The 10,000-nt window shown below is 37.9% G+C and overlaps 1 protein-coding gene across 8 annotated transcripts in view; it reads left to right on the top strand.

Annotated features, from left to right (window-relative positions):
* LOC137997693 (nucleotide-binding oligomerization domain-containing protein 2-like) overlaps positions 1–10,000 on the top strand; it is a 94,174-nt gene that overhangs the window by 42,664 nt on the left and 41,510 nt on the right. For all 8 annotated transcript variants that reach the window (XM_068843888.1, XM_068843886.1, XM_068843884.1 and 5 more), the window contains 3 exons: positions 2,635–2,700; positions 5,805–5,873; positions 6,942–6,962. The gene's annotated coding sequence lies outside the window, so the exon portion shown is untranslated. The remainder of the gene's footprint in view (positions 1–2,634; positions 2,701–5,804; positions 5,874–6,941; positions 6,963–10,000) is intronic.

The following is a 10,000-nucleotide window of genomic DNA, read 5'->3' as shown; positions in this document are numbered from 1 at the left end:
CTACATGTAATGTGGCCTTAGAGGTTAAATTCCTCTGCTTGTGTGTTTAATCCCTCCGGTTATTATTTTAGTCTTTGATCTTTGACTGCTGAATCTCTTGTGGCCTTAGAAGTTTTGTTTGTTATTTCAGTGTTTGATCTTTGACTGCTGAATTTCTTGTGTCCATAGGAGTTTTTATTCCTCGGATTGCTATTTTAGTGTTTTGATCTTTGCCTTGAGGATCTATTGTGGCCTTTAGTTAGAAGTTTTTTTTTAAAATTCCTCTGCTTGTGTGTTTATAATCCCTCTGCTTGTTATTTTAGTCTTTGCTGTTTGACTGCTGAGAATCTCTGGTGGCCTTCGAAGTTTTGTTTGTTATTTCAGTGTTTGATCTTTGACTGCTGAATTTCTTGTGTCCATAGGAGTTTTTATTCCTTGGATTGCTATTTTAGTCTTAATTTGACGGCTGAATTTATTGTAGCTTTAGAAGTTAAATTACTCCTTTGATTGTTATTTTAGTGCTTTATGTTTGACTGCCACAATGTATTGTGGTGATAGAAGTTTAATTCCTCCAATCGTTCTTTTAGTGTTTTATCTTTGACTGCTGATTTATTGTGGCCATAGAAGTTTAATTCCTCGCTCATTATTGCTCAATGAAAGTCAATGGTCTGTGCTGTCACCGCCCTGAGAGACTACATGCTTCAAATATCAACACAAGGACCTACCCAGCCCCTCTTCCAGTTTGCAGATGGACGTTCTCCCACCCTCTCCTTCCTTACTAGTAATTTGCGATCCCTCCTACACATCATTAGCAAACAGCACCCACTACGCCTCTCACAGCTTTCGCATTGGGGCTACATCCACAGCTGGTGCCGCTGGGCTACCTGATTGGCTGATTAACTCCTTGGTCATTGGAAATCTGATGCCTACCAGGGCTGCATCTTGACGCCAAAGGAAACAAACTTACTTGTGCTGCAAAATCTAGCCTCTTGTCCTGACGTATAAACACTAACTTTGTTTGTTGTTTGTTTACTCATACAACCGCTTGACAAACTTGCTGTCTCTTGGGACTTGGACATTACAGGGTCTATCCTTGTTTGTAGTTCATATTTTTGGATTCTACTTTCACTGCTCTTTTCTTCAAAAAAAAAAAAAAAAAAAAAGGATTGATAATTACATCATATTAGGACTTAATCAAGCAGGCCCAAAACTCTCCACCCCACTCCCCCATATTTCTCAATCGGTCTTTCTCCTCCCCATGGGCCATCAAGGGCCTTGCTCCTCTTTCTTCTTGTAGTTTTGTAGAGAAGCCTGGGTCTTCAAGATCAGCCTCAGCACGGGGTACCCCTGGCGTTACTCGGATTTTGGGCGGGGAATTGCTGCCTGCGGCACCCCTTCAGCCCTGAGCTGAAGCCCCGTCAGGGAAGGGGCATGTTGTTCTACTGCTGAACTGGGTTAACTTGGCCCCAGGACATTATGCTAGCCACCATGCCCTCCTTGCAGCACAGGCATGAGGCACCCCCTCGGTGTGGCGACATGTGCCGAGGGCCCCTCATCCAGTCCATCCGGTCGGTGGTTTCATCCGAGCCTTGCCGGCATATTCCCTGCCCAACTTGGCCCACATATTGTGTTCTGTGTCGTTGTTCTCAAGTAATAACATTAACTGGTTTGTTTTGAAGAAATTCTTCAATGAAAATGCCACTAAAAAAAATACCTTAAAAGCGCTCGATAAACAGAAATGACGAAAAACATGCAATCGATTACAAAGGGTATTTTTAGCGTACGAAAGGTGCTAACAATATTATTGCTGTCAAGAAACTTTTTGTATTATTTCTGGTGTGAAATGTGCAGAAACCTATTCGTGTCTTCGATCTTATGGTAAAAATGGCACGAGGAAAACATAAATTTGGGCGAAACTGTCACCCTGAAGTGATGAATCTCAAAAATCTGGATTTAGATTGAATTTTGTTCCGAAGTACATGTATCATCTTCGGGTGTGGATACTTTGGATTCCTGATCCGTTTTTGGATTTCGCAAAAAACGCAAAATCTGTTTTTGGATTTTCCCAAAAAAAAAAAAAAAAAAAAAAAAAAACAACAACAACAACAAAAAAACCACACCCTCATTCACATTCACTTATGCAAATGCAACAATTGTACATGTACATGTGATGGCTGCATTTTCCCACCAAGATTTGGCATCTTAAGACCCTCAAGTCAACTCAAACTGTAGCCCTTACAACTCTATCAAAATCGTGACCATGTTTTGGGGGATGCAAACATTACATTGTATGCACATTAAATTTAAAAAGGCAGCAATTTTGCCTTTTTTGTACCTATATACAATAACAACAGCAACAGAAACACTGACTACTTATAAATGTTGCCTTTTCAACCACGTTCTTGATGGTTCTTGGTGATATAGTACCAGTATTTTAAAAGCATTAATTTATTAGTCAACTTTTAAATTAGATGACTGTGCAATTAACTCACATAATAGGCTGCTTCCTTGGGTAAGTCCCAAGAGAAACTGGAAACAATGCTTATTCAATTTGGGGGAACAGACAAAGAGAATTATTGTAAAGTTCATGCAATGCATTCTTGTCTCTGCTGTACATAGTTGTTTATGTGTATTTCGGTTTCATTTTCTTGAAAGGAGGAAACTTCTTAACTCAAGATGTGATACCCAGATCTTTTGAAGTAAATTAAAGAGTTATTGCAGGTATGTACCAGAGCGTGTACCATTTTGTCAGGCCTTCTTATGGCCAGGGGTAGGCTGGTGAGTGACCGCACAATTCGGTCAAACCCGCACAATAACGCACAATTCAGAAAATTTAGCAAAACCCCACACAAAACTGAAAGATTTACTCAACATTTAATGTAAATACCACAGCTATTTGTATTGAGTACCAAGATGTCTAGAAGTGTTTACTATTTCAGGCTATTTACATGTACTTTCAAAAAAACAATCGGCAATTTCCTCACTTACCATGATAAACATGTCGAGTGAGGACCATGTGCTAGCCATGGCTGCGAGCCATGGTAATCAATGGCCCGCGGCACTGCCTCTTGGGCTATAATCAACGAAGGTTTAATGAAAGATTATTTAGACATAAAAGAGTCAATACGTGCATTAGGGGATTGCAATCATTATTATAGGGCAATCTCCTTTCTGGAAACACAGGAGAATCATGTTCTTGCATATCGATTTACAATACATCCCCATGTAGGTCCTAAACGTTTTATGATATATTTAAGCACCTGGCCTAGTGTTCAAAGCATTGTTAACACTAACCAGCGTTAAATATCAGCATGAAACCTATAGGTTTTGATACCTCTTAACCAACGGTTAGCGCTGACCAGGCTTCGAGCAACCAGCCCCTGGAGTATTTCCAATTATGCCAACTCTCCAGGATTATACAGGAGTCTCCTGGATATAGAACAAATTTCTTGGTGTCCTGAAAGGGTCATCAATCTCCCGGATAAAAGAGGCTTTGATCCATTGTAGGCTCAAATTGCATCCTGAGATTTAAAGAATTTCAACTTTTTAAAACTTATTTCACCATTTCTTAAAGCTTTGCCTTTGTTTGTTATCACGGACATAATTGTCTTCAGGATATTGGATCATTCTCTGTTTAACCAATAAAAATTTTTGATGCGCACCGGTCGCTTAGTTGGTTGAGCACCGGGCCGCCATGCGGGAGGTCGTGAGTTCGACTCCGGCCGGACCAACACTCAGGGTCTTAAAGTGACTGAGGAGAAAGTGCTACATTTGTAATTACATCCGCAAATGGTTATACTTTCAAGTCTTCTCGGATAAGGACTATAAACCGTAGGTCCCGTGTCACAAATATCTTCCACGTTTATAAGTTCTCTGTGGGACCTTAAAGAACCCACACACTATTTGAGAAGAGTAGGGGATGAAATTCCTGGTGTTGTGGCTGTCCTCTGTAATTATGTTCTTTCCAGCAAAAGTGGCCGGCTTGGCGTAATGTCTCTAAAAAGGCTTGTGGTGTATGAGGCCAAGCAAAAACAGCCACAAGTCAATAGGACTTTGCCGAGCACTTGCTGGAACATGTAGGTGTAGATGTAGATGTAGATATAAGTGGGGGGGGGGGGGGGGGAGGGCAGTGGTGTTGGGATATGGATAGAAATTTCTCCAGAGTTTAGATCTCTAGAGCTTGACATCACTGTATTTCGTGCTTGCCTGGCTGCAAACCATTCCTTAATATGTAAAATTGAAAATTCCATTCTTGTGCAGATAATAAACAGGTGAATACTGTGTGATGTACATGGCCTTTCTTTAATTTTATTGAACTACACCTGTGTAGAGTTTTTTCTTTGTAGCTCTCAGGGGTACAGCAATTCCTACTGAACTTTTGAATTAGATGTGCAACTTAAGGTGGCTCCGTAGAGAATACCCGCTCTACAGGGCACGAGTTACAAAAGGAAACCTATTCAGTTTTTCTTAAAAGTTCCCTGTAGAATCTTACCAGTATGGGTACCGATCTTATGAGGCTTATTTTCTGGTTGTCAGGTTTTGGATTTAGGCCATTATAATTACGGAATTGTCACATCTAATAAGAGGCAGAAAAATTCCTATTTTTGATGAGGTTAAACGAAGTTTAACCAAGGAAACAACTAGGAGCGACTGCAGTTAATTGGTCAGTGGTTGTAGCATACTGGCGCATGCTTGGAATTCAATACCTCGTGCTTTGGGCTGTATCGCTTATTTATCAGTGTGCCGGGAAGTAGGAGTATTGTGTGTGGAGCGTTTAGCGGTTTTTGTTCCCTCCCTCCCCACCCTCTGCTTTCCACTGTGTATCAGTGTGACGGGTGCCCATTCTTCTCGGGCGCATGGGGGCTCATGGCTGGGTTGTCAGGCTTTGCCAGCCATCGGTGCAGTCTCCATCTTGGTGCTGGCTGCCAATAGTGGAAGCTCCAGGATGTTTCGGGCACCCAACCTCCAAAGAGCGACGATGTTGTTTACCCTAAATTTCTTAATATTTATACTTTCCTGTGCTGAAATTTTTGTATTCTTTGACACGTAATAAAAATGATATTGCCTGACATTTTGCAGTGGTAAAAAGTCAAGGTCGTTTAGAGGGTTTAGTCAATATTCTGTTATTTGTCATTTTTCTAAATATATTTCATTAGCTCTGAGAGATTTTAACAAATAATCATAGGGTATTTGATAGGAACTGTATGTGGTTAGAACTAAACCAATGGAAAAAAAAATACCAAAGGGAACACGAGAAAATTAGCAGTTAATTTTACAGATTTGGTCTCGCTAATGTCACAAAATCAGAAAAACATGCGATTCAGGCTTTATGCACCAGACTAGTGCCCAGCTTGTGCACGGCCCAGAAACTTTAGGGAGCCTCGAATTGTAAGGTTAAGGACGGTGCCTACATGTACTTACACAGCGGTATTTTTGCGTGGTGTACTGAATTTGCAGGAAAAGCAGATCTTAACATTAAAATTGTTATTGAAATCCAAAAAGAAAATTGGGGGTAACCACGCATTTTTCGAAGATAATTAATCAACAATATTTGTAAAAAGCTTTAAAACACAATGTATGGCGTTCTTTTCCAAATTGAAGCTTAATTATCTCTGAAAAATGTGTGTTTACCCCCAATTTTCTTTTTGGACACCAAGAGCACTTGCTAAGTTCTGCTTTCTTTGCATAGTTTTGAACCGCGCAAAAATATTTCTTTATTAATATTAGCACCACCCGTAGGAAATCCAAGTATCTCGAGATCTTGTCTCTGCTGTAATGATGGTCAAACCTCTCACTGCTTATTTTTGGTTTTGTTTTCTTGAAAGGAGGAAACGTTTTGACGAAAGATGTGATTTCCAGACTTTTCTGAATTATAAGTTAAAGAGTTATTGCAGGTATGTACAGTAAGTATGCAAGACTTTGTAGTCTACATGGTAAACGTTACATGTACATGTATGTGGTGTGCTTCTAAAAGAAACTTATTATTATAGGATGTACAATACCAACAAATATCACAAATAATGTGATATAAGTGTGCCATCTAACAGCTAGGATGCAGCGATGTGGATCTGCGTTATTCCCTACAATCCGGATCCTCCGCATAATTACGATACTTTCTGCATAAAACAGAAGAAATGCCTGATATCAGTGATAAAGCAGCTGCTTACCATCCTCGCAAACATAAAAGCCAAAGAGGTTGACTGTTTTGAAATGCTTATGTTCTTGAACATTGAAAGAAAACATGCCATTTCGTTCACAAGATGAAAGGTCGTTTACAAGCAGTTTCCACACAATGTTCAGCAATAATTATTGAGCCTGGGCACTAGCTAAACTGTGCTATAAATTATAATGTCATAACATACCCTGGGCTCGAAATTAAAGAAATATATATCTGGTTGCAATTTTGCGACAATCCATATGAAGATTTAGTTGCTTCTAATTTACCGGAGTATATGTACCATTTGTAATCATAGGGAAAATAGGAGCCCGCAATGTGTGTTAAAAATCGCTTAAAATGCTGAGAGATCGAGGGAATGGATCATGGTCTAACCACATTACAACTTTGCTCCATATTTTCAAATTCAAACAAAATACATGAAAAGAAAAAAAGTAATTTTTTTTAATTGCTTTATCTTAGCAAAAGTTATGGCAAAATGCCAACTGCTAACCCTATTATTTCAACGGTAATTGGTGATTCCTCCAAGGTACTTTAAATGCAATGGGAAAAAATACCAGTCGCAAATGCGATTTATTGGTCGCAACTTCATGTCCTGATTTGCCATATTATTAAGCATGTAAATACATGTACATTGGATGGGTCTAATTATTAGTTTTATGAATTGTTTAAATTTCCGCATAATCCGATGTAATTTCTGCATAATCAAAGCATGTTTATCAAACGCATATTAAATATGAGCAAAAATTTAGGCATAATCTTTATTTCTTTTTCTGCATCCTTTCAGAAGCCCAGATTAAAGGAGGAGGTAGGCCTTTTTGAGCAGTAATTTTTTTAAAATCCCTTTAATCTTTTAGGTGCAGTTGCAGTTTAGAACTGTAAATTTATCGTTCCCTTCAATAGCAGCCAGGGCTGTCATTAGGGGCCTTAACCCGTAACACTTGTTACGGCTGAGCACAGTCAATGTTACGGGTGATGGTTGCTGCAGAATAAATTTGCATGGCAGAAAACAAATTGAAATTTATTTATAAACATTTACCTTTGAAGAAAATATGATTACTGCCTTGTGTTGTCTGTGATCCTGATTCTAAGATATGTTCTTGGTAAAAATCCAATCATTTTCCGTAAAAAAGCTTTGGAGAACACCCCCGATCGATCGTTGTTGGATTCCGATGCCATTTTCAGCAAAAAGTCATTATCAATGCAGTACCATACTTGATGTAAATGCCATTCTGCTGACCATTTTTCACGGTTCTGTGATGCACGACCATTTCCATGTGATTAGCAAATATCTTTATTCATTGTAAAGTTTATCTTTTTTCCCTGTTTTATTTTCATCACTTTTTGATCGAGAAAATATAAAATTTGCAGCTCAGAGTGCAGGAAAATTCAGGGGGGAGGGGGTCTAATTTTGATAATTATCTGGGGGATCATGCCTCTAGACCCTCCCAGGGGCTCAGGCCCTTTGACCCTTTCTTTACATGGCCTTTGGCCATGTATTTACATGTTATGGGTGAAATCTTGATTGTTACACCTACTTCAAAACTTAACGACGGCCCTGACAACTTATGCTTTCTTGTGCATAATTGATTGTAGATAGATATCTTATTGTACTGTATGCAGACTACTAGTTTTTACTCATTTTAATAATTTTATTGTTAAAAATACTTAAATTAACTTAGTTCAAGCTTGAGTTTTTCAAATTCAAATTTGCCATTCAAGTACAGTATACTAATAAATTTTATCTTTATCTTTAAATCATCTTCACAATATAAATTTCTTTAATAACCAAAAAGAACTACAGTGTGAACAAGTGACAGCAAATATAGGAATGTACAAATTGCTGAGCTTTAACATTCACATGTATGGTCCTAAGACATTGACAACCAAAGGAGATGATGTGGTCCTTCAAGGGAGGAAATTTTGCAAAGAAAATTGGGTCATGGGGTTATAAGAGATTACTTTGCCATTGTTTTCTCTTGTGCTCAAGACTTTAGACTTTTCCCAATGCAGATTTCTCTTTTTCTTCATTTTAATTGAAACATTATTCTGATCTTTCATGATCTGTCATTTTTCTTGTTTTTATACATGTAATATAATTAATTTTCCTTGTGCTGTACTTTATTAAATTTGGTTAAATGTAATTTAGACGAAGCTAAACTCGAGGCAAGAGACTTAACTGATTGGAGTGTAATGTGAAGTGAAGTGCGTAGGATACTTTCTGTATTGGTAAAGCAATGACCTGTGACCTGTGACCTGTGAAAGAACTGGTGACGACTCACAAAATTAAAACTGGACTGTGAATAAAATTAAAACTGGACTATGAAAAATTAAAACTGGACTGTGCAAAATTAAAAATGGAGTGTGAAAAATTAAAACTGGACTGTGAAAAATTAAAACTAGAGTGTGAAAATTAAAACTGGACTGTGGCCCTCGTGGACCATCGTAACTTTCCATATGAATGAAAACTAATTTTCATAAGAAAAGCTTCGCACTTGGACTCGCTTTGAAGAGGAGGCAGACTTGAACTCGGAAATGGCCTATTCAAACCCTTTGGGAATAAAACGTTTTGTTCCAGGAATTTTGCATCTACTTTAAATATGAATGCTACATGATGATGCAAATACAATACACAAAGAATCTTTCTAAAAAGTTAATCCCAGGAGATTTGAATTGGGTACAACATCGAGTTAGCCGATTAGGTCCATCGGAACTGTCTCACTTTTGCCAAATTTTAATTTTACTGACTGGCTCACTGCACGAAATTGACTAAAATTTATAATTGTTATTTAATTTGTCCAAACGGTCTGGATAGCACAAGTGTTACTAATATTTAAAAAAAAAATACAAAACAACCACACTTTTGAATTTACGGAACATGTTTCGATGTTTCAAACATCGTCTTCAGCCATAGTGAGTGTAACATTAAAATTTTACAAGATTCGTATATATACTTAACAAATAGATTCCATGTTGCCGTGCGTCTGTTCAATAATAGATCACAGATGACGTCAAAATGTGGTAAGAACAAAAAAGTGGCACACGAGGCGATAGCCGAGTGTGTCACTGATGTTCTTACCACATTTTGACGTCTTCTGTGATCTATTACTGAACAGACGCACGGCAACATGGACTCTATTTGTTTTAGATAATAAAGAATTAAACTTTATTCGCATAAAAGCTGATGGTGACGTCAATCGTGCGTCTGTCCTCTAATAGACCATAGGCAAGAACCAATCAAAATCCGTGAATAACTTGGGTTATTATATAAATATATAATTATATATATACTATCAATACCATGATTCTTTGTAGATTAAATGTTCGTTACAAGTCGGTAAATTCGAACGAACCAACAATATTATAGAAATGTTCCTACAAAAGAAGCCCCTAAACATGAAGTACCCAACTGCCATTTTTACAAACTACCTTATATCGGTTTCTATTGATCTTATACCAGACAGAAAATTTCATCTGTTATCAACAAGTATTGCAAGAATTTAAATGTTAAAGTAATTTTCTCTCCATTCAAACTGTGCAACATTTTTAGTCCAAAGGATTTCATTCCGGATTCTCTCAAATCACGTGTTGTATACAAATTTACTTGTGCGGGCTGTGGTGCTCGCTACGTTGGTGAAACCAACAGGCACTTCTACACACGTGTAAATGAGCACCTTTTCCGGGACAAAAATTCGCATATTTTCAAGCATCTTAGTTTTTCTAAAAATTGTCACGATAATTGTGATGTTTCATGCTTCAAAATTATTGATACTGCTACTTCTTTCTATCAACTCAAAATCAAGGAGAGCTTCCATATTGAGCGGTTGAAAACCGAACTCAATAAAC

Source organism: Montipora foliosa, chromosome 3 (assembly GCF_036669935.1).
Source record: "Montipora foliosa isolate CH-2021 chromosome 3, ASM3666993v2, whole genome shotgun sequence".
Taxonomy (NCBI): Eukaryota; Metazoa; Cnidaria; class Anthozoa; order Scleractinia; family Acroporidae; genus Montipora; species Montipora foliosa.
The sequence above is the reverse complement of the archived record's forward strand: the minus strand, read 5'-3'. Positions and strand labels throughout refer to the sequence as shown.